Raw genomic sequence first — 21,994 nt, forward strand, 5'->3', positions numbered from 1 at the left:
GTTAGGCTTAGGTGACGTGGACGGTTTAGGGTCCAGGTGAGGGTACAACAACGGTTTAGGGTGAGCGGATGTGTGAGGGCACGGGTTACTGTTAGCGTACGGGTTAGGATTAGGGGACGGGTCAGTGTAAGGCTTCGGGGAAGCGTTAGGGTTAGGTTTCGGGCTAGGGTTAGGGGACGGGGACGGGGACGGTTTAGAGTCCAGGTGAGTGTACGACAACGGTTTAGGGTGAGCGTACGTGTGAGGGCACGGGTGAGTGTTAGCGTACGGGTTAGTATTAGGGGACGGGTTAGGGTAAGGCTTCGGGGAAGGTTTAGGTTTAGGGTTCGGGTTAGGGTTAGGGGACGGGGATGGTTTAGGGTTAGGGTGAGGGTACGACAATGGTTCAGGGTGAATGTACGTGTGAGGGAACGGGTTAGTGTTAGCATACAGGTTAGGATTAGGGGAAGGCTTATGTTAACGCTTTGGGGAAGGGTTAGTGTTAGGGTTCGGGCTATGGTTAGGGTTAGGGGACAGGGATGGTTTAGGGTCCAGGTGAGGGTACGACAAAGGTTTAGGGTGAGCGTAGGTGTGAGGGCACGGGTTAGTGTTAGCGTACGGGTTAGGATTATGGGACAGGTTAGGGTAAGACTTCGGGGAAGGTTTAGGTTTAGGGTTCGGGTTAGGGGACGGGGACGGGGACGGTTTAGGGTCCACGTGAGGGTACGACAACGGTTTACAGTGAGCGTACGTGTGAGAGCATGGGTTAGTGTTAGCGTACGGGTTAGGATTAGGGGACGGGTTAGGGTAAGGCTTCAGGGAAGTGTTACGGTTAGGGTTCGGGCTAGGGTTAGGGTTAGGGGACGGGAACGGTTTAGTGTCCAGGTGAGGGTACGACAACGTTTTAGGGTGAGCGTACGTGTGAGGGAACGGGTTACTGTTAGCATACGGGTTAGGATTAGGGGACAGGTTAAGGTAAGGCTTCGGGGAAGGGTTAGGATTAGGTTTCGGGCTAGGGTTAGGGTTAGGGGATGGGGACAGTTTAGGGTCCAGGTGAGGGTACGGCAACGGTTTAGGGTGAGCATACGTGTGAGGGCACGGGTTAGTGTTAGCGTACGGGTTAGGATTACGGGACGGGTTAGGGTAAGGCTTCGGGGAAGGGTTAGGGTTAGGGTTCGGGCTAGGGTTAGGGTTAGGGGACTGGGACGGTTTATGGTCCAGGTGTGGGTACGACAACGGGTTAGGGTGAGTGTACGTGTGAGGGCACGGGTTAGTGTTAGCGTACGGGTTAGGATTAGGGGACGGGTTAGGGTAAGGCTTCGGTGAAGGGTTAGTGTTAGGGTTCGAGCTACGGTTAGGGTTAGGGGATGGGGACGGTTTAGGGTCCAGGTGAGGATACGACAATGGTTTAGGGTGAGCGTATGTGTGAGGGCTCGGGATACTGTTAGCATACGTGTTAGGATTAGGGGACGGGTTAGGATAAGGCTTCGGGGAAGGGTTATGGTTAGGGTTTGGGCTAGTGTTAGTGTTACGGGACGGGGACGGTTTAGGGTCAGGGTGAGGGTACGACAACGGTTTAGGGTGAGCGTACTTGTGAGGGCACGGGTTAGTGTTAGCATACAGGTTAGGATTAGGGGCCGGGTTAGGGTAAGGCTTTGGGGAAGGGTTAGGGTTAGGGTTTGGCCTAGGGTTAGGGTTAGGGGACGGGGATGGTTTAGGGTCAGGGTGAGGGTACGACAACGGTTTAGAGTGAGCGTATGTGTGAGGGCACGGGTTAGTGTTAGCGTACGGGTTAGGATTAGGGGTCGGGTTAGGATAAGGCTTCGGGGAAGGGTTGGGGTTAGGGTTCTGGCCAGGGTTAGGGTTAGGGGACAGGGACGGTTTAGGGTCCAGGTCAGGGTACATCAACGGTTTAGGGTAAACGTACGTGTGAGGGCACGGGTTAGTGTCAACGTACGGGTTAGGATTACGGGATGGGTCAGGGTAAGGTTTCGGGGAAGGGTTAGGGTTAGGGTTCCGGCTAGGGATAGGGTTAGGGGACAGGGACGGTTTAGGGTCCAGGTGAGGGTACGACAACGGTTTAGGGTGAGCGTACGTGTGAGGGCACGGGTTAGTGTTAGTGTACTGGTTAGTATTAGGGGACGGGTTATGGTAAGGTTTCGTGGAAGGGTTAGGGTTAGGGTTCGCGCTAGGGTTAGGGTTAGGATACAGGGACGGTTTAGGGTCCAGGTGAGGGTACGACAACGGTTTAGGGTGAGCGTACGTGTGAGGGCACGTGTTAGTGTTAGCGTACGTGTTAGGATTATTCGACGGGTTAGGGTAAGGCTTCGGGGAAGGGTTAGTGTTAGGGTTTGGGCTAGGGTTAGGGTTAGGGGACGTATTAGGTTCCAGGTGAGGGTACGACAACGGTTTAGGGTGAGCGTACGTGTGAGGGCACGTGTTAGTGTTAGCGTACGTGTTAGGATTATTCGACGGGTTAGGGTAAGGCTTCGGGGAAGGATTAGTGTTAGGGTTCGGGCTAGGGTTAGGATTAGGGGACGGGGACGGTTTAGGGTCCAGGTGAGGGTATGACAATGGTTTAGGGTGAGCGTAGGTGTGAGGGCACGGGTTCGTGTTAGCGTACGGGTTAGGATTAGGGGACGGGTCAGGGTAAGGCTTCGGGGAAGGCTTAGGGTTAGGTTTCAGTCTAGGGTTAGGGTTCGGGGACGGGGACGGTTTAGGGTCCAGGTGAGTGTACGACAACGGTTTAGGGTGAGTGTACGTGTGAGGGCTCGGGTTAGTGTTAGCCTACGGTTTAGGATTAAGGGACGGGTTAGGGTAAGACTTCGGGGAAGTGTTAGGGTTAGGGTTCGGTCTCGGGTTAGGGTTAGGGGATGGGGACGGTTTAGGGTTCAGATGAGGGTACGACAACGGTTTAGGGTGAGCGTACGTGTGAGGGCACGCTTAGGGTTAGTGTACGGGTTAGGATTAGGGGACGGGTCAGTTTAAGGCTTCGGAGAAGGGTTAGGGTTAGGGTTCGGGCTAGGTTTAGGGTTAGGGGACGGGGACGGTTTAGGGTCAGGGTGAGGGTATGACAACGGTTTCGGGTGAGCGTATTTTTGAGGGCACGTGTTAGTGTTAGCGTACGGGTTAGGATTAGGGAACAGGTTACGGTAAGGCTTCGAGGAATGGTTAGGGTTAGCGTTTGGGCTAGGGTTATGGTTAGGGGATGGGGACGGTTCAGGGCCCAGGTGAGGGTAGGACAACGTTTTAGGGTGAGCGTACGTGTGAGGGCACTGGTTAGTGTTAGCGTACGGGTTAGCATTAGGGGACAGGTTAGGGTAAGACTTCGGGGAAGGTTTAGGTTTAGGGTTCGGGTTAGGGTTAGGGGACGGGGATGGTTTAGGGTCCAGGTGAGGGTACGAGAACGGTTTAGGGTGAGCGTACATGTGAGGGCATGGGTTAGTGTTAGCGTACGGTTTAGGATTAGGGGACGGGTTAGGGTAAGGCTTCGGGGAATGGTTAGTGTTAGGGTTTGGGCTAGGGTTATGGTTAGGGGACGGGGACGGTTTAGGGTCAGGTGAGGGTACGACAACGGTTTAGCGTGAGCATAGGTGTGAGGGCACGGGTTAGTGTTAGCTTACGGGTTAGGATTAGGGGACGGGTTATGGTAAGGCTTCGGGGAAGGGTTAGGTTTAGGGTTCGGGCTAGGGTTAGGGTTAGAGGACGGGGACGGTTTAGGGTTAAGGTGAGGGTACGACAATGGTTTAGTGTGAGCGTACGTGTGAGGGAACGGGTTAGTGTTAGCATACAGGTGAGGATTAGGGGAAGGGTTAGGTTAACGCTTTGGGGAAGGGTTAGGGTTAGGGTTCGGGCTAGGGTTAGGGTTAGGGGACGGCGAAGGTTTAGGGTCCAGGTGAGGGTACGACAATGGTTTAGGGTGAGCGTATGTGTGAGGGCACGGGTTCATGTTAGCGTACGGGTTAGGATTAGGGGACGGGTCAGGGTAAGGCTTCGGGAAAGGGTTAGGGTTAGGGTTCTGGCTCGGGTTAGGCTTAGGGGATGGGGATGGTTTAGGTTCCAGGTGAGGGTACAACAACGGTTTAGGGTGAGCGTACGTGTGAGGGCACACCTTAGTGTTAGCGTACGGGTTAGGATTAGGCGACGGGTTAGGGTAAGGTTTCGGGGAAGGGTTAGGGTTAGGGTTCGGGCTAGGGTTAGGGTTAGGGGACAGGGCCGGTGTAGGGTCTAGGTGAGTGTACGACAATGGTTTAGGGTGAGTGTATTTTTCAGGGCACGGGTTAGTGTTAGCGTATGGGTTAGGATTATGGGATGGGTTAGCGTAAGGCTTCGGGGAAGGGTTAGGGTTAGGGTTCGGGCTAGTGTTAGTGTTAGGGGACGGGGACGGTTTAGGGTCAGAGTGAGGGTACGACAACGGTTTAGGGTGAACGTACGTGTGAGGGTACGGGTTAGTGTTAGCATACTGGTTAGGATTAGGGACGGGTTAGGGTAAGGCTTTGGGGAAGGGTTAGGGTTAGGGTTCGGGCTAGGGTTAGGGTTAGGGGACGGGGACGGTTTATGGTCCAGGTGAGGGTACGACAATGGTTTAGGGTGAGTGTACGTGTGAGTGCACGGGTTAGTGTTAGCGTACGGTTTAGGATTAGGGGACAGGTTAGGGTAAGGCTTCGGGGAAGGATTAGGATTAGGTTTCGGGCTAGGGTTAGGGTTCGGGTACAGGGACAGTTTAGGGTCCAGGTGAGAGTACGACAACGGTTTAGGGTTAGCATACGTGTGCGGGCACGGGTTAGTGTTAGCGTCCGGGTTAGGATTAGGGGACGGTTTAGGGTAAGGCTTCGGGGAAGAGTTAGGGTTAGGGTTTGGGCTTCGGTTAGGGTTAGGGGACAGGGAGGTTTTAGGGTTCAGGTGAGGGTACGACAACGGTTTAGGGTGAGCGTAGGTGTGAGGGCACGGGTTAGTGTTAGCGTACGGGTAAGGATTAGGGGACAGGTTAGGTTAAGGCTTCGGGGAAGGGTTAGGGTTAGGGTTCTGGCCGGGCTTAGGGTTAGGGGACGGGGACGGTTTAGGGTCCAGGTCAGGGTACGTCAACGGTTTAGGGTAAACGTACGTGTGAGGGCACGGGTTAGTGTCAACGTACGGGTTAGGATTACGGGATGGGTCTGGGTAAGGCTTCGGGGAAGTGTTAGGGTTAGGGTTCGGGCTAGGGATAGGGTTAGGGGACAGGGACTGTTTAGGGTCCAGGTGAGGGTACGACAACGGTTTAGGGTGAGTGTACGTGTGAGGGCATGGGTTAGTGTTAGTGTAGTGGTTAGTATTAGGGGACGGGTTATGGTAAGGTTTCGTGGAAGGGTTAGGGTTAGGGTTCGGGCTAGGGTTAGGGTTAGGATACAGGGACGGTTTAGGGTCCAGGTGAGGGTACGACAACGGTTTAGGGTGAGCGTACGTGTGAGGGCACGGGTTAGTGTTAGCGTACGTGTTAGGATTATTCGACGGGTTAGGGTAAGGCTTCGGGGAAGGGTTAGTATTAGGGTTTGGGCTAGGGTTAGGGTTAGGGGACGAGGATGGATTAGGTTCCAGGTGAGGGTTCGACAACGGTTTAGGGTGAGCGTAGGTGTGAGGGCACGGGTTCGTGTTAGCGTACGGGTTAGGATTAGGGGACGGGTCAGAGTAAGGCTTCGGGGAAGGTTTAGGGTTAGGGTTCGGGCTAGGGTTAGGATTAGGGGACGGGGACGGTTTAGGGTCCAGGTGAGGGTACGACAATGGTTTAGGGTGAGCGTAGGTGTGAGGGCACGGGTTCGTGTTAGCGTATGCGTTAGGATTAGGGGACGGTTCAGGGTAAGGCTTCGGGGAAGGCTTAGGGTTAGGTTTCAGTCTAGGGTTAGGGTTAGGGGACGGGGACGGTTTAGGGTCCAGGTGAGTGTACGACAACGGTTTAGGGTGAGTGTACGTGTGCGGGCTCGGGTTAGTGTTAGCCTATGGTTTAGGATTAAGGGACGGGTTAGGGTAAGGCTTCGGGGAAGCGTTAGGGTTAGGGTTCTGTCTCGGGTTAGGGTTAGGGGATGGGGACGGTTTAGGGTTCAGATGAGGGTACGACAACGGTTTAGGGTGAGCGTACGTGTGAGGGCACGCTTAGGGTTAGCGTACGGGTTAGGATTAGGGGACGGGTCAGTGTAAGGCTTCGGAGAAGGGTTAGGGTTAGGGTTCGGGCTAGGTTTAGGGTTAGGGGACAGGGACGGTTTAGGGTCTAGGTGAGTGTACGACAACGGTTTAGGTTGAGCGTATTTTTGAGAGCACGGGTTAGTGTTAGCGTTCGGGTTAGGATTAGGGAACAGGTTACGGTAAGGCTTCGGGGAATGGTTAGGGTTAGCGTTTGCGCTAGGGTTATGGTTAGGGGACGGGGACGGTTTAGGACCCAGGTGAGGGTAGGACAACGTTTTAGGGTGAGCGTACGTGTGAGGGCACTGGTTAGTGTTAGCGTACGGGTTAGCATTAGGGGACGGGTTAGGGTAACACTTCGGGGAAGGTTTAGGTTTAGGGTTCGGGTTCGGGTTAGGGTTAGTGTACGGGGACGGTTTAGGGTCCAGGTGAGGGTACGAGAACGGTTTAGGGTGAGCGTACATTTGAGGGCATGGGTTAGTGTTAGCGTACGGTTTAGGATTAGGGGACGGGTTAGGGTAAGGCTTCGGGGAAATGTTAGTGTTAGGGTTTCGGCTAGGGTTAGGGTTAGGGGTCGGGGACGGTTTAGGGTCAGGTGAGGGTACGACAACGGTTTAGCGTGAGCGTAGGTGTGAGGCACGGGTTCGTGTTAGCGTACGGGTTAGGATTAGGGGACGGGTTATGGTAAGGCTTCAGGGAAGGGTTAGGTTTAGGGTTCGGGCTAGGTTTAGGGTTAGAGGACGGGGACGGTTTAGGGTTACGGTGAGGGTACGACAATGGTTTAGGGTGAGCGTACGTGTGAGGGAACGGGTTGGTGTTAGCATACAGGTGAGGATTAGGGGAAGAGTTAGGTTAACGCTTTGGGGAAGGGTTAGGGTTAGGGTTCGGGCTAGGGTTAGGGTTAGGGGACGGCGAAGGTTTAGGGTCCAGGTGAGGGTACGACAATGGTTTAGGGTGAGCGTATGTGTGACGGCACGGGTTAGTGTTAGCGTACGGGTTAGGATTAGGGGACAGGTTAGGGTAAGGCTTCGGGCAAGGGTTAGGGTTAGGGTTCGGGCTAGGGTTAGGGTTAGGGGACGGGAACGGTTTAGGGTCCAGGTGAGGGTACGACAACAGTTTAGGGTGAGCGTAGGTGTGAGGGCACGCGTTAGTGTTAGCGTACGGGTTAGGATTAGGGGACGGGTTAGGGTAAGACTTCGGGGAAGGTTTAGGTTTAAGGTTCGGGTTAGGGTTAGGGGACGGGGACGGTTTAGGGTCCACGTGAGGGTACAACAACAGTTTAGGGTGAGCATATGTGTGAGGGCACGGATTAGTGTTAGCATATGGGTTAGGATTAGCGGTCGGGTTAGTGTAAGGCTTCGGGGAAGCCTTAGGAATAGGGTTCGGTCTAGGGCTAGGGTTAGGGAACGGGGACGGTTTAGGGTCCAGGTGAGGGTATGACAACGGTTTAGGGTGAGCGTACGTGTGAGGGCACGGGTTAGTGTTAGCGTACGGTTTAGGATTAGGGGACAGGTTAGGGTAAGGTTTCGGGAAGGGTTAGTGTTAGGGTTCGGGCTAGGGTTAGGGTTAGGGGACGGGGACGGTTTAAGGTCCTGGTGAGGGTACAACAACAGTTTCGGGTGAGCGTATGTGTGAGGGCATGGGTTACTGTTAGCGTACGGGTTAGGATTAGGGGACGGGTTAGGGTAAGGCTTCGGGGAAGGGTTAGGGTTAGGGTTCTGGCCAGGGTTAGGGTTAGGGGACAGGGACGGTTTAGGGTCCAGGTCAGGGTACATCAACGGTTTAGGGTAAACGTACGTGTGAGGGCACGGGTTAGTGTCAACGTACGGGTTAGGATTACGGGATGGGTCAGGGTAAGGTTTCGGGGAAGGGTTAGGGTTAGGGTTCCGGCTAGGGATAGGGTTAGGGGACAGGGACGGTTTAGGGTCCAGGTGAGGGTACGACAACGGTTTAGGGTGAGCGTACGTGTGAGGGCACGGGTTAGTGTTAGTGTACTGGTTAGTATTAGGGGACGGGTTATGGTAAGGTTTCGTGGAAGGGTTAGGGTTAGGGTTCGCGCTAGGGTTAGGGTTAGGATACAGGGACGGTTTAGGGTCCAGGTGAGGGTACGACAACGGTTTAGGGTGAGCGTACGTGTGAGGGCACGTGTTAGTGTTAGCGTACGTGTTAGGATTATTCGACGGGTTAGGGTAAGGCTTCGGGGAAGGGTTAGTGTTAGGGTTTGGGCTAGGGTTAGGGTTAGGGGACGTATTAGGTTCCAGGTGAGGGTACGACAACGGTTTAGGGTGAGCGTACGTGTGAGGGCACGTGTTAGTGTTAGCGTACGTGTTAGGATTATTCGACGGGTTAGGGTAAGGCTTCGGGGAAGGATTAGTGTTAGGGTTCGGGCTAGGGTTAGGATTAGGGGACGGGGACGGTTTAGGGTCCAGGTGAGGGTATGACAATGGTTTAGGGTGAGCGTAGGTGTGAGGGCACGGGTTCGTGTTAGCGTACGGGTTAGGATTAGGGGACGGGTCAGGGTAAGGCTTCGGGGAAGGCTTAGGGTTAGGTTTCAGTCTAGGGTTAGGGTTCGGGGACGGGGACGGTTTAGGGTCCAGGTGAGTGTACGACAACGGTTTAGGGTGAGTGTACGTGTGAGGGCTCGGGTTAGTGTTAGCCTACGGTTTAGGATTAAGGGACGGGTTAGGGTAAGACTTCGGGGAAGTGTTAGGGTTAGGGTTCGGTCTCGGGTTAGGGTTAGGGGATGGGGACGGTTTAGGGTTCAGATGAGGGTACGACAACGGTTTAGGGTGAGCGTACGTGTGAGGGCACGCTTAGGGTTAGTGTACGGGTTAGGATTAGGGGACGGGTCAGTTTAAGGCTTCGGAGAAGGGTTAGGGTTAGGGTTCGGGCTAGGTTTAGGGTTAGGGGACGGGGACGGTTTAGGGTCAGGGTGAGGGTATGACAACGGTTTCGGGTGAGCGTATTTTTGAGGGCACGTGTTAGTGTTAGCGTACGGGTTAGGATTAGGGAACAGGTTACGGTAAGGCTTCGAGGAATGGTTAGGGTTAGCGTTTGGGCTAGGGTTATGGTTAGGGGATGGGGACGGTTCAGGGCCCAGGTGAGGGTAGGACAACGTTTTAGGGTGAGCGTACGTGTGAGGGCACTGGTTAGTGTTAGCGTACGGGTTAGCATTAGGGGACAGGTTAGGGTAAGACTTCGGGGAAGGTTTAGGTTTAGGGTTCGGGTTAGGGTTAGGGGACGGGGATGGTTTAGGGTCCAGGTGAGGGTACGAGAACGGTTTAGGGTGAGCGTACATGTGAGGGCATGGGTTAGTGTTAGCGTACGGTTTAGGATTAGGGGACGGGTTAGGGTAAGGCTTCGGGGAATGGTTAGTGTTAGGGTTTGGGCTAGGGTTATGGTTAGGGGACGGGGACGGTTTAGGGTCAGGTGAGGGTACGACAACGGTTTAGCGTGAGCATAGGTGTGAGGGCACGGGTTAGTGTTAGCTTACGGGTTAGGATTAGGGGACGGGTTATGGTAAGGCTTCGGGGAAGGGTTAGGTTTAGGGTTCGGGCTAGGGTTAGGGTTAGAGGACGGGGACGGTTTAGGGTTAAGGTGAGGGTACGACAATGGTTTAGTGTGAGCGTACGTGTGAGGGAACGGGTTAGTGTTAGCATACAGGTGAGGATTAGGGGAAGGGTTAGGTTAACGCTTTGGGGAAGGGTTAGGGTTAGGGTTCGGGCTAGGGTTAGGGTTAGGGGACGGCGAAGGTTTAGGGTCCAGGTGAGGGTACGACAATGGTTTAGGGTGAGCGTATGTGTGAGGGCACGGGTTCATGTTAGCGTACGGGTTAGGATTAGGGGACGGGTCAGGGTAAGGCTTCGGGAAAGGGTTAGGGTTAGGGTTCTGGCTCGGGTTAGGCTTAGGGGATGGGGATGGTTTAGGTTCCAGGTGAGGGTACAACAACGGTTTAGGGTTAGCGTACGTGTGAGGGCACACCTTAGTGTTAGCGTACGGGTTAGGATTAGGCGACGGGTTAGGGTAAGGTTTCGGGGAAGGGTTAGGGTTAGGGTTCGGGCTAGGGTTAGGGTTAGGGGACAGGGCCGGTGTAGGGTCTAGGTGAGTGTACGACAATGGTTTAGGGTGAGTGTATTTTTCAGGGCATGGGTTAGTGTTAGCGTATGGGTTAGGATTATGGGATGGGTTAGCGTAAGGCTTCGGGGAAGGGTTAGGGTTAGGGTTCGGGCTAGTGTTAGTGTTAGGGGACGGGGACGGTTTAGGGTCAGAGTGAGGGTACGACAACGGTTTAGGGTGAACGTACGTGTGAGGGTACGGGTTAGTGTTAGCATACTGGTTAGGATTAGGGACGGGTTAGTGTAAGGCTTTGGGGAAGGGTTAGGGTTAGGGTTCGGGCTAGGGTTAGGGTTAGGGGACGGGGACGGTTTATGGTCCAGGTGAGGGTACGACAATGGTTTAGGGTGAGTGTACGTGTGAGTGCACGGGTTAGTGTTAGCGTACGGTTTAGGATTAGGGGACAGGTTAGGGTAAGGCTTCGGGGAAGGATTAGGATTAGGTTTCGGGCTAGGGTTAGGGTTCGGGTACAGGGACAGTTTAGGGTCCAGGTGAGAGTACGACAACGGTTTAGGGTTAGCATACGTGTGCGGGCACGGGTTAGTGTTAGCGTCCGGGTTAGGATTAGGGGACGGTTTAGGGTAAGGCTTCGGGGAAGAGTTAGGGTTAGGGTTTGGGCTTCGGTTAGGGTTAGGGGACAGGGAGGTTTTAGGGTTCAGGTGAGGGTACGACAACGGTTTAGGGTGAGCGTAGGTGTGAGGGCACGGGTTAGTGTTAGCGTACGGGTAAGGATTAGGGGACAGGTTAGGTTAAGGCTTCGGGGAAGGGTTAGGGTTAGGGTTCTGGCCGGGCTTAGGGTTAGGGGACGGGGACGGTTTAGGGTCCAGGTCAGGGTACGTCAACGGTTTAGGGTAAACGTACGTGTGAGGGCACGGGTTAGTGTCAACGTACGGGTTAGGATTACGGGATGGGTCTGGGTAAGGCTTCGGGGAAGTGTTAGGGTTAGGGTTCGGGCTAGGGATAGGGTTAGGGGACAGGGACTGTTTAGGGTCCAGGTGAGGGTACGACAACGGTTTAGGGTGAGTGTACGTGTGAGGGCATGGGTTAGTGTTAGTGTAGTGGTTAGTATTAGGGGACGGGTTATGGTAAGGTTTCGTGGAAGGGTTAGGGTTAGGGTTCGGGCTAGGGTTAGGGTTAGGATACAGGGACGGTTTAGGGTCCAGGTGAGGGTACGACAACGGTTTAGGGTGAGCGTACGTGTGAGGGCACGGGTTAGTGTTAGCGTACGTGTTAGGATTATTCGACGGGTTAGGGTAAGGCTTCGGGGAAGGGTTAGTATTAGGGTTTGGGCTAGGGTTAGGGTTAGGGGACGAGGATGGATTAGGTTCCAGGTGAGGGTTCGACAACGGTTTAGGGTGAGCGTAGGTGTGAGGGCACGGGTTCGTGTTAGCGTACGGGTTAGGATTAGGGGACGGGTCAGAGTAAGGCTTCGGGGAAGGTTTAGGGTTAGGGTTCGGGCTAGGGTTAGGATTAGGGGACGGGGACGGTTTAGGGTCCAGGTGAGGGTACGACAATGGTTTAGGGTGAGCGTAGGTGTGAGGGCACGGGTTCGTGTTAGCGTATGGGTTAGGATTAGGGGACGGTTCAGGGTAAGGCTTCGGGGAAGGCTTAGGGTTAGGTTTCAGTCTAGGGTTAGGGTTAGGGGACGGGGACGGTTTAGGGTCCAGGTGAGTGTACGACAACGGTTTAGGGTGAGTGTACGTGTGCAGGCTCGGGTTAGTGTTAGCCTATGGTTTAGGATTAAGGGACGGGTTAGGGTAAGGCTTCGGGGAAGCGTTAGGGTTAGGGTTCTGTCTCGGGTTAGGGTTAGGGGATGGGGACGGTTTAGGGTTCAGATGAGGGTACGACAACGGTTTAGGGTGAGCGTACGTGTGAGGGCACGCTTAGGGTTAGCGTACGGGTTAGGATTAGGGGACGGGTCAGTGTAAGGCTTCGGAGAAGGGTTAGGGTTAGGGTTCGGGCTAGGTTTAGGGTTAGGGGACAGGGACGGTTTAGGGTCTAGGTGAGTGTACGACAACGGTTTAGGTTGAGCGTATTTTTGAGAGCACGGGTTAGTGTTAGCGTTCGGGTTAGGATTAGGGAACAGGTTACGGTAAGGCTTCGGGGAATGGTTAGGGTTAGCGTTTGCGCTAGGGTTATGGTTAGGGGACGGGGACGGTTTAGGACCCAGGTGAGGGTAGGACAACGTTTTAGGGTGAGCGTACGTGTGAGGGCACTGGTTAGTGTTAGCGTACGGGTTAGCATTAGGGGACGGGTTAGGGTAACACTTCGGGGAAGGTTTAGGTTTAGGGTTCGGGTTCGGGTTAGGGTTAGTGTACGGGGACGGTTTAGGGTCCAGGTGAGGGTACGAGAACGGTTTAGGGTGAGCGTACATTTGAGGGCATGGGTTAGTGTTAGCGTACGGTTTAGGATTAGGGGACGGGTTAGGGTAAGGCTTCGGGGAAATGTTAGTGTTAGGGTTTCGGCTAGGGTTAGGGTTAGGGGTCGGGGACGGTTTAGGGTCAGGTGAGGGTACGACAACGGTTTAGCGTGAGCGTAGGTGTGAGGCACGGGTTCGTGTTAGCGTACGGGTTAGGATTAGGGGACGGGTTATGGTAAGGCTTCAGGGAAGGGTTAGGTTTAGGGTTCGGGCTAGGTTTAGGGTTAGAGGACGGGGACGGTTTAGGGTTACGGTGAGGGTACGACAATGGTTTAGGGTGAGCGTACGTGTGAGGGAACGGGTTGGTGTTAGCATACAGGTGAGGATTAGGGGAAGAGTTAGGTTAACGCTTTGGGGAAGGGTTAGGGTTAGGGTTCGGGCTAGGGTTAGGGTTAGGGGACGGCGAAGGTTTAGGGTCCAGGTGAGGGTACGACAATGGTTTAGGGTGAGCGTATGTGTGACGGCACGGGTTAGTGTTAGCGTACGGGTTAGGATTAGGGGACAGGTTAGGGTAAGGCTTCGGGCAAGGGTTAGGGTTAGGGTTCGGGCTAGGGTTAGGGTTAGGGGACGGGAACGGTTTAGGGTCCAGGTGAGGGTACGACAACAGTTTAGGGTGAGCGTAGGTGTGAGGGCACGCGTTAGTGTTAGCGTACGGGTTAGGATTAGGGGACGGGTTAGGGTAAGACTTCGGGGAAGGTTTAGGTTTAAGGTTCGGGTTAGGGTTAGGGGACGGGGACGGTTTAGGGTCCACGTGAGGGTACAACAACAGTTTAGGGTGAGCATATGTGTGAGGGCACGGATTAGTGTTAGCATATGGGTTAGGATTAGCGGTCGGGTTAGTGTAAGGCTTCGGGGAAGCCTTAGGAATAGGGTTCGGTCTAGGGCTAGGGTTAGGGAACGGGGACGGTTTAGGGTCCAGGTGAGGGTATGACAACGGTTTAGGGTGAGCGTACGTGTGAGGGCACGGGTTAGTGTTAGCGTACGGTTTAGGATTAGGGGACAGGTTAGGGTAAGGTTTCGGGAAGGGTTAGTGTTAGGGTTCGGGCTAGGGTTAGGGTTAGGGGACGGGGACGGTTTAAGGTCCTGGTGAGGGTACAACAACAGTTTCGGGTGAGCGTATGTGTGAGGGCATGGGTTACTGTTAGCGTACGGGTTAGGATTAGGGGACGGGTTAGGGTAAGGCTTCGGGGAAGGGTTAGGGTTAGGGTTCGGGCTAGTGTTAGGCTTAGGGGACAGGGACGGTTTATGGTCCTGGTGAGGGTACAACAACAGTTTCGGGTGAGCGTATGTGTGAGGGCATGGGTTACTGTTAGCGTACGGGTTAGGATTAGGGGACGGGTCAGGGTAAGGCTTCGGGAAAGCGTTAGGGTTAGGGATCTGGCTAGGTTTAGGGTTAGGGGACGGGGACGGTTTAGGGTCTAGGTGAGTGTACGACAATGGTCTAGGGTGAGCGTATTTTTGAGGGCATGGGTTAGTGTTAGAGTACGGGTTAGGATTAGGGAATAGGTTAGGGTAAGGCTTCGGGGAATGGTTAGGGTTAGGGTTCGGGCTAGGGTTATGGTTAGGGGTCGGGGATGGTTTACGGTCCAGGTGAGGTTACGACAACGGTTTAGGGTGAGCGTACGTGTGAGGGCACGGGATACTCTTAGCGTACGTGTTAGGATTAGGGGATGGTTTAGGATAAGGCTTCGGGGAAGTGTTAGGGTTAGGGTTCGGGCTTCGGTTAGGGTTAGGGGACAGGGACGTTTTAGGCTCCAGGTGAGGGTACGACAATGGTTTAGGGTGAGCGTAGGTGTGAGGGCACAGGTTCGTGTTAGCGTACGGGATAGGATTAGGGGACGGGTCAGGGCAAGGCTTCGGGGAACGGTTAGGTTTAGGGTTCAGGCTAGGGTTAGGGTTAGGGGACGGGGACGGTTTAGGGTCCAGGTGAGGGTACGACAATGGTTTAGGGTGAGCGTATGTGTGAGGGCACGGGGTAGTGTTAGCGTACGGGTTAGGATTAGGGGACGGATTACGGTAAGGCTTCGGGGAAGGTTTAGGGTTAGGGTTCGGGTTAGGGTTAGGGGACGGGGATGGTTTAGGGTTAGGGTGAGAGTACGACAACGGTTTAGGGTGAGCGTACGTGTGAGGGAACGGGTTAGTGTTAGCATACAGGTTAGGATTAGGGGAAGGGTTAGGTTAACGCTTTGGGGAAGGGTTAGGGTTAGGGTTCGGGCTAGGGTTAGGGTTAGGGGACGGGGACGGTTTAGGGTTCAGGTGAGGGTACGACAATGGTTTAGGGTGAGCGTACGTGTGAGGGCACGGGTTAGTGTTAGCGTACGGGTTAGGATTAGGGGACGGGTTAGTGTAAGGCTTCGGGGAAGGGTTAGGGTTAGGGTTCGGGCTAGGGTTAGGGTTAGAGGACGGGGATTTTTTAGGGTCCAGGTGAGGATACAACAACGGTTTAGGGTAAGCGTATGTGTGAGGGCACGGGTTAGTGTTAGCCTACGGGTTAGGAATAGGGGACGAGTCAGAGTAAGGCTTCGGGGAAGGGTTAGGGTTAGGGTTCGGCCTAGGGTTAGGGTTAGGGGAAGGGGATGGTTTAGGGTCAGGGTGAGTGTACGACAACGGTTTAGGGTCAGCTTACGTGTGAGGGCACGGGTGAGTGTTAGCGTACGGTTTAGGATTAGGGGACGGGTTAGGGTAAGGCTTCGGGGAAGGGTTAGTGTTAGGGTTTGGGCTAGGCTTAGGGTTAGGGGACGAGGACGGATTAGGGTCCAAGTGAGGGTACGACAACGGTTTAGGGTGAGCGTAGGTGTGAGGGCATGGGTTCGTGTTAGCGTACGGGTTAGGATTAGGGGACGGCTCAGCGTAAGGCTTCGGGTAAGGGTTAGGGTTAGGGTTCGGGCTAGGGTTAGGCTTAGTGGACGGGGACGGTTTAGGGTCCAGGTGAGGGTACGACAACGGTTTAGGGTGAGTGTAGGTGTGAGGTCACGGGTTCGTGTTAGCGTACGGGATAGGATTAGTGGACGGGTCAGGATAAGGCTTCGGAAAAGCGTTAGAGTTTGGGATCGGGCTAGGGTTAGGTTTAGGGAACGGGGACGGATTAGGGTATAGGTGAGTGTAGGACAACGGTTTAGGATGAGCGTATTTTTGAGGGCACGGTTTAGTGTTAGCGTACGGGTTAGTATTAGGGGACGGGTTAGGGAAAGGCTCGGGGAAGTGTTAGGGTTAGGGTTCGGGCTAGGTTTAGGGTTAGGGGACGGGTAAGGTTCAGGGTCCAGGTGAGGGTACGAGAACGATTTAGGGTGAGCGTACGTGTAAGGGCACGGGTTACTGTTAGCGTACGGGTTAGGATTAGGGGACGGGTTCGGGTAAGGCTTCGGGGAAGGGTTAGGGTTAGGGTTTGGGCTAGGGTTAGGGTTAGGGGATGGGTTCGTTTTAGAGTCCAGGTGAGGGTACGACAACGGTTTAGGGTGAGCGTATGTGTGAGGGCACGGGATACTGTTAGCATACGTGTTAGGATTAGGGGACTGGTTAGGATAAGGCTTCGGGGAAGGGGTAGGGTTAGGGTTCGGGCTTCGGTTAGAGTTAGGGGACAGGGACGTTTTAGGGTCCAGGTGAGGGTACGAGAACGGTTTAGGGTGAGCGTAGGTGTGAGGACATGGGTTAGTGTTAGTGTACGGATTAGGATTAGGGGACAGGTTAAGGTAAGGCTTCTGGGAAGGGTTAGGGTTAGGGTTTGGGCTAGGGTTAGGGTTAGGGTACGGGGATGGTTTAGGGTCAGCGTGAGGGTATGACAACGATTTCGGGTGAGCGTACGTGTGAGGGCACGGGTTAGTGTTAGCGTACGGGTTAGGATTAGGGGACGGGTGAGGGTATGGCTTCGGGGAAGGGTTAGGGTTAGGGTTCGGGCTAGGGTTAGGCTTAGGGGACGGGGACGGTTTATGGTCTAGGTGAGGGTACAACAACAGTTTAGGGTGAGCGTATGTGTGACGGCATGGGTTACTGTTAGGGAACGGGTTAGGATTATGGGACGGGTCAGGGTAAGGCTTCGGGGAAGTGTTAGGGTTAGGTTTCGGGCTAGGGTTACGGTTAGGGTACGGGGATGGTTTAGGTTCCAGGTGAGGGTACGACAACGGTTTAGGGTGAGCGTAGGTGTGAGGGCACGGGTTCGTGTTAGCGTACGGGTTAGGATTAGGGGACGGGTCAGGTTAAGGCTTCGGGGAAGAGTTAGGGTTAGGGTTCGGGATAGGGTTAGAGTTAGGGGACGGGGACGCTTTAGGGTCCAGGTGACGGTACGACAACGGTTTAGGGTGAGTGTAGGTGTGAGGTCACGGGTTAGTGTTAGCGTACGGGTTAGGATTAGGGGACGTGTCAGGGTAAGGCTTCGGGAAAGCATTAGGGTTAGGCATCTGTCTAGGGTTAGGGTTAGGGGACAGGGACGGTTTAGGGTCTAGGTGAGTGTACGACAACGGTTTAGGGTGAGTGTATTTTTGAGGGCACGGGTTAGTGTTAGAGTACGGGTTAGGATTAGGGAATAGGTTAGGCTAAGGCTTCGGGGAATGCTTAGGGTTAGGGTTCGGGCTAGGTTTATGGTTAGGGGACGGGGACGGTTTAGGGTCCAGGTGAGGGTACGACAACGTTTTAGGGTGAGCGTATGTGTGAGGGCACGGGATACTGTTAGCCTACGTGTTAGGATTAGGGGACGGGTTAGGATAAGGCTTCGGGGAAGGGTTAGGGTTAGGGTTCGAGCTTCGGTTAGGGTTAGGGGACAGGGACGTTTAGGGTCCAGGTGAGGGTACGACAACGGTTTATGGTGAGCGTAGGTGTGAGGGCACGGGTTAGTGTTAGCGTACGGGTTAGGATTAGGGGACGGGTTAGGGTAAGGCTTCGGGGAAGGGTTAGTGTTAGGGTTCGGGCTAGGGTTAGGGTTAGGGGACGGGGACGGTTTAGGGTCCAGGTGAGGGTACGACAACGGTTTAGGGTGAGCGTACGTGTTAGAGCACGGGTTAGTGTTATCGTACAGGTTAGGATTAGGGGGCGGGTTAGGGTAAGGCTTCGGGGAAGGGTTAGGGTTAGGGTTTGGCCTAGGGTTAGGGTTAGGGGACGGGGATGGTTTAGGGTCAGGGTGAGGGTACGACAACGGTTTAGGGTGAGCGTATGTGTGAGGGCACGGGTTAGTGTTAGCGTACGGGTTAGGATTAGGGGACGGGTGATGGTATGGCTTCGGGGAAGAGTTAGGGTTAGGGTTCGTGCTAGGGTTAGGGTTAGGGGACGGGGACGGTTTATGGTCCAGGTGAGGGTACAACAACAGTTTAGGGTGAGCGTATGTGTGAGGGCACGGATTAGTGTTAGCATATGGGTTAGGATTAGCGGTCGGGTTAGGGTAAGGCTTCGGGGAAGGCTTAGGACTAGGGTTCGGGCTAGGGTTATGGTTAGGGGACGGGGACGGTTTAGGGTCCAGCTGAGTGTACGACAACGGTTTAGGGTGAGCGTACGTGTGAGGGCACGGGTTAGTGTTAGCGTACGGGTTAGGATTAGGGGACGAGTCAGGGTAAGGCTTCCTGGGAAGGGTTAGGGTTAGGATTCGGGCTAGGGTTAGGGTTAGGGGACGGGGATGGTTTAGGGTCAGGGTGAGGGTATGACAACGGTTTCGGGTGAGCGTACGTGTGAGGGCACGGTTTAGTGTTAGCGTACGGGTTAGGATTAGGGGACGGGTGACGGTATGGCTTCTGGGATAGGTTATGGTTAGGGTTCGGGCTAGGGTTAGGCTTAGGTGACGTGGACGGTTTAGGGTCCAGGTGAGGGTACAACAACGGTTTAGGGTGAGCGGATGTGTGAGGGCACGGGTTACTGTTAGCGTACGGGTTAGGATTAGGGGACGGGTCAGTGTAAGGCTTCGGGGAAGCGTTAGGGTTAGGTTTCGGGCTAGGGTTAGGGGACGGGGACGGGGACGGTTTAGAGTCCAGGTGATTGTACGACAACGGTTTAGGGTGAGCGTACGTATGAGGGCACGGGTGAGTGTTAGCGTACGGGTTAGTATTAGGGGACGGGTAGGGTAAGGCTTCGGGGAAGGTTTAGGTTTAGGGTTCGGGTTAGGGTTAGGGGACGGGGATGGTTTAGGGTTAGGGTGAGGGTACGACAATGGTTCAGGGTGAATGTACGTGTGAGGGAACGGGTTAGTGTTAGCATACAGGTTAGGATTAGGGGAAGGCTTATGTTAACGCTTTGGGGAAGGGTTAGTGTTAGGGTTCGGGCTATGGTTAGGGTTAGGGGAGAGGGATGGTTTAGGGTCCAGGTGAGGGTACGACAAAGGTTTAGGGTGAGCGTAGGTGTGAGGGCACGGGTTAGTGTTAGCGTACGGGTTAGGATTATGGGACAGGTTAGGGTAAGACTTCGGGGAAGGTTTAGGTTTAGGGTTCGGGTTAGGGGACGGGGACGGGGACGGTTTAGGGTCCAGGTGAGGGTACGACAACGGTGTACAGTGAGCGTACGTGTGAGAGCATGGGTTAGTGTTAGCTTACGGGTTAGGATTAGGGGACAGCTTAGGGTAAGGCTTCTGGGAGGTGTTAGGGTTAGGTTCGGGCTAGGGTTAGGGTTAGGGGACGGGGACGGTTTAGAGTCCAGGTGAGTGTACGACAACGGATTAGGGTGAGCGTACGTGTGAGGGCACGGGTTAGTGTTAGCGTACGGGTTAGGATTAGGGGACGGGTTAGGGTAAGGCTTCAGGGAAGTGTTATGGTTAGGGTTCGGGCTAGGGTTAGGGTTAGGGGACGGGAACGGTTTAGTGTCCAGGTGAGGGTACGACAACGTTTTAGGGTGAGCGTACGTGTGAGGGAACGGGTTACTGTTAGCATACGGGTTAGGATTAGGGGACAGGTTAAGGTAAGGCTTCGGGGAAGGGTTAGGATTAGGTTTCGGGCTAGGGTTAGGGTTAGGGGATGGGGACAGTTTACGGTCCAGGTGAGGGTACGGCAACGGTTTAGGGTGAGCATACGTGTGAGGGCACGGGTTAGTGTTAGCGTACGGGTTAGGATTACGGGACGGGTTAGGGTAAGGCTTCGGGGAAGGGTTAGGGTTAGGGTTCGGGCTAGGGTTAGGGTTAGGGGACTGGGACTGTTTATGGTCCAGGTGTGGGTACGACAACGGGTTAGGGTGAGTGTACATGTGAGGGCACGGGTTAGTGTTAGCGTACGGGTTAGGATTAGGGGACGGTTTAGTGTAAGGCTTCGGTGAAGGGTTAGTGTTAGGGTTCGAGCTACGGTTAGGGTTAGGGGATGGGGACGGTTTAGGGTCCAGGTGAGGATACGACAATGGTTTAGGGTGAGCGTATGTGTGAGGGCTCGGGATACTGTTAGCATCCGTGTTAGGATTAGGGGACGGGTTAGGATAAGGCTTCGGGGAAGGGTTATGGTTAGGGTTTGGGCTAGTGTTAGTGTTACGGGACGGGGACGGTTTAGGGTCAGGGTGAGGGTACGACAACGGTTTAGGGTGAGCGTACGTGTGAGGGCACGGGTTAGTGTTAGCATACAGGTTAGGATTAGGGGCCGGGTTAGGGTTAGGCTTTGGGGAAGGGTTAGGTTTAGGGTTCGGGCTAGGGTTAGGGTTAGGGTATGGGGACGGTTTAGAGTCCAGGTGAGGGTACGACAATGGTTTAGGGTGAGCATACGTGTGAGGGCACGGGTTAGTGTTAGCATTCGGGTTAGGATTAGGGGACACGTTAGGGTAAGGCTTCGGGGAAGGGTTAGGGTTAGGGTTCGGGCTAGGGTTATGGTTAGGGTACGGGGATGGTTTACGGTCCAGGTGAGGGTACGTCAACGGTTTAGGGTGAGTGTACGTGTGAGGGCAGGGGTTAGTGTTAGCGTACAGGTTAGGATTAGGGGACGGGACAGCGTAAGGCTTTGGGGAAGAGTTAGGGTTAGTGTTCGGGCTAGGGTTAGGGTTAGGGGACGGGGACGGTTTAGGGTCTAGGTGACGGTATGACAACGGTTTAGGGTGAGCATACGTGTGAGGGCATGGGTTAGTGTTACCGTACGGGTTAGGAATAGGGGACGGGTCAGGGTAAGGCTTCGGGCAAGGGTTAGGGTTACGGTGGTTAGGGTTTGGGCTAGGGTTAGGGTTAGGGGACGGGGATGGTTTAGGGTCCAGGTGAGGGTACGTCAATGGTTTATGGTGAGCGTACGTGTGAGGGCACGGGTTAGTGTTAGTGTACGGGTTAGGATTAGGGGACGGGTTAGGGTAAGGCTTCGGGGAAGGGTTAGGAGTAGTGTTTGGGCTAGGGTTAGCGTTAGGGGACGGGGATGGTTTAGGGTCAGCGTGAGGGTACGACAACGGTTTCGGGTGAGCGTACGTGTGAGGGCACGGGTTAGTGTTAGCGTACGGGTTAGAATTAGGGAACAGGTGAGGGTATGGCTTCGGGGAAGGGTTAGGGTTAGGGTTCAGGCTAGTGTTAGGCTTAGGGGACAGGGACGGTTTATGGTCCAGGTGAGGGTACAACAACAGTTTCGGGTGAGCATATGTGTGAGGGCATGGGTTACTGTTAGCGTACGGGTTAGGATTAGGGGACGGGTCAGGGTAAGGCTTCGGGAAAGCGTTAGGGTTAGGGATCTGGCTAGGGTTAGGGTTAGGGGACGGGGACGGTTTAGGGTCTAGGTGAGTGTACGACAACGGTCTAGGGTGAGCGTATTTTTGAGGGCATGGGTTAGTGTTAGAGTACGGGTTAGGATTCGGGAATAGGTTAGGGTAAGGCTTCGGGGAATGGTTAGGGTTAGGGTTCGGGCTAGGGTTATGGTTAGGGGTCGGGGACGGTTTAGGGTCCAGGTGAGGTTACGACAACGGTTTAGGGTGAGCGTACGTGTGAGGGCACGGGATACTGTTAGCTTACGTGTTAGGATTAGGGGACGGGTTAGGATAAGGCTTCGGGGAAGGGTTAGGGTTAGGGTTCGAGCTTCGGTTAGGGTTAGGGGACAGGGACGTTTAGGGTCCAGGTGAGGGTACGACAACGGTTTATGGTGAGCGTAGGTGTGAGGGCACGGGTTAGTGTTAGCGTACGGGTTAGGATTAGGGGACGGGTTAGGGTAAGGCTTCGGGGAAGGGTTAGTGTTAGGGTTCGGGCTAGGGTTAGGGTTAGGGGACGGGGACGGTTTAGGGTCCAGGTGAGGGTACGACAACGGTTTAGGGTGAGCGTACGTGTTAGAGCACGGGTTAGTGTTATCGTACAGGTTAGGATTAGGGGGCGGGTTAGGGTAAGGCTTCGGGGAAGGGTTAGGGTTAGGGTTTGGCCTAGGGTTAGGGTTAGGGGACGGGGATGGTTTAGGGTCAGGGTGAGGGTACGACAACGGTTTAGAG

The sequence above is a fragment of the Leucopleurus acutus genome, assembly GCF_964270905.1.
Source record: "Leucopleurus acutus genome assembly, chromosome: 13".
Classification (NCBI taxonomy): domain Eukaryota; kingdom Metazoa; phylum Chordata; class Mammalia; order Artiodactyla; family Delphinidae; genus Leucopleurus; species Leucopleurus acutus.